This window comes from Dendrobates tinctorius, unplaced genomic scaffold (assembly GCF_039654945.1).
Source record: "Dendrobates tinctorius isolate UK_male_01 unplaced genomic scaffold, ASM3965494v1 ptg000077l, whole genome shotgun sequence".
NCBI lineage: Eukaryota > Metazoa > Chordata > Amphibia > Anura > Dendrobatidae > Dendrobates > Dendrobates tinctorius.
In genome coordinates, this window is record NW_027361745.1 from 3,696,293 (window position 1) to 3,698,720 (window position 2,428).

Below are 2,428 nucleotides of genomic sequence, written 5' to 3' on the forward strand. Positions count from 1 at the left end.
CCCCCATATGCAGCTCTCAAGTCCAGCTCACCCTACCAGACACTCTGAGTAGGACAAGAAAGTACTCCACCTCTCATCCCGTCCCGCACGCTCGGTGCCTTGGGGTGATCCTCGACTCTGCGCTCTCTTTCAAGCCACATATCCAAGCCCTCGCCTCCTCCTGCCGCCTCAAACTCAAAAATATTTCCCGGATCCACTCATTCCTCAACCACGAAACCACAAAAACACTAGGGCATGCTCTTGTCATCTCCCGCCTCGACTACTGCAACCTCCTATTCTCTGGCCTCCCCTCTAGCACTCTGGCTCCGCTCCAGTCCATCCTACACTCTGCTGCCCGACTAATCCACCTGTCTCCCCGCTATTCCCCAGCCTTCCCCCTAGGCCAGGCCCTTCACTGGCTTCCTATTGCCCATAGGCTCCAATTCAAAACCCTAACCATGACATACAAAACCATCCACAACCTCTCTCCTCCATACATCTGTGACAAGGTCTCTAGGTACCTACCCGCACGCAACCTTCGATCATCTCAAGATCTCCTTCTCTACTCCCCCTTATCTCTTCTTCCCACAACTGCATACAAGACTTCTCCCGTGCTTCCCCCATACTCTGGAACTCTCTGCCGCAACACATCAGACTCTCACTATCAATGGAAACCTTCAAGAAGAACCTGAAGACACACCTGTTTCGACAAGCCTACAGCCTGCAATGATCCTCGGTCTACTGAACCACCGCACGACCTACTCTACCCTCTCCTACAGTATCCAAACCCATCCCTGTAGACTGTGAGCCCTCGCGAGCAGGGTCCCCTCTCCTTATGAACTTGTTTGTCCCTTGTCTTACACATGTTTATTATACTTGTCTATATTTCACCTTTTCACATGTAAAGCGCCATGGAATAAATGGCGCTATATAAATGCATAATAATAATAATAATAATCCGCGTACACTGGCTTTGGACGCCTACATTGCCAAACTGATCTCATTAGAAATGATGCCCTTCCGTTTGTTAGAAAGCGAAGCGTTCCGAGAGCTCATGGCCTACGCTGTCCCACGCTATGACCTACCCAGTCGGCACTTCTTTCTCGAAAAGCCATCCCTGCCCTCCACCGGCACGTGAAAGACCGCATTGACCATGCACAAAAACAATCAGTGAGTGGAAAGGTGCACCTCACAACAGATGCATGGAGCAGTAGGCATGGCCAGGTCCGTTAAATGTCCATCACTGCGCACTGGGTTGATGTGGTGGATGCAGGCTCCACAGGCTACAGCGGCGGTGGAACAGTGCTTCCTAGCCCATGGTATATGAAACAGTTGGCTTGTAAACAAAAAAGAAAGAATAAGGAGAATCTAATACCATATACAAATAGTATTTTATTGAATATATTCATAAATTATAAAAAAAAAATTCATTATTATTTATATAAAAATGTATTTTAATTAAAAATGTGAAGGACACAAGACAAAAGGTCCGACACAGTTACTATAATTACAGATCAGAAATACCCATACGGCATATATGGAATCCTTTGGCTAAACATGGGAGCAAGTAAAACAACAAGTAGAAAGAATAATGGTGAGACTATGGACCACAATTTGTTTTATGTTTTCACGGTGTTTTTCACTTTTTTGTTGTTTATTACTGTATTTGTCACTTTATGATATTGTATTGTTATTGTATACATTATGTATAATGATATATCATTTATGATTATTAATATTTACATTGTATTATTTTTATGATATTTTCAATTTTTATTATAATTGTTCACTTTATTTATATTTTTCTATATGCATGTGTTATATATATATAATAGTACATTTTTGATATTTATCTCCTTATTAGCTTAGAATTTGAATTATGAATGTGGTTGCATTGAGTGGTGCTTGAACTGGGATCACTTGGTGGTTCTGGTGTGTTTCTGACGATCCCCGGCGGTGTTCTTGCAGGCTGTGCTCTTGCAGGCTGTGCTATATGGGGAGACATAAAAGCCACTTTGTTATATGCCTGGGTTCCTATGAACATGTGCGGATGTCTGTGACGAGTATGGGCGGGAATGTTGCGTCTGGCGTCCGTGGTGTGGGGTGCGAGACTCAAGTTGCTATGAGGCGATCTGTGCACTCGCATTTCGAAACTGGAGGCCGGGGGGACGTCCTTTTTCGGCCCTGCGTGTGTCATTCAGATGCGCCACTGAGCATGTTCATGATGATGTGGGTATTTACAAGCTGACCTTTGTTTACGACATGTGAGGTTGCTATGGTAATAGTGTGGTCACGTGATTGTTCTATGACCTGGAACCTTATAGATCTTAACCTTATGTGACTCATCCATGTGCGCCGCTCGTTATACCGTGATTTGATACAGATGTATGGGGTATATATATATATATATATATATATATATATATATATATATATATATATATATGAC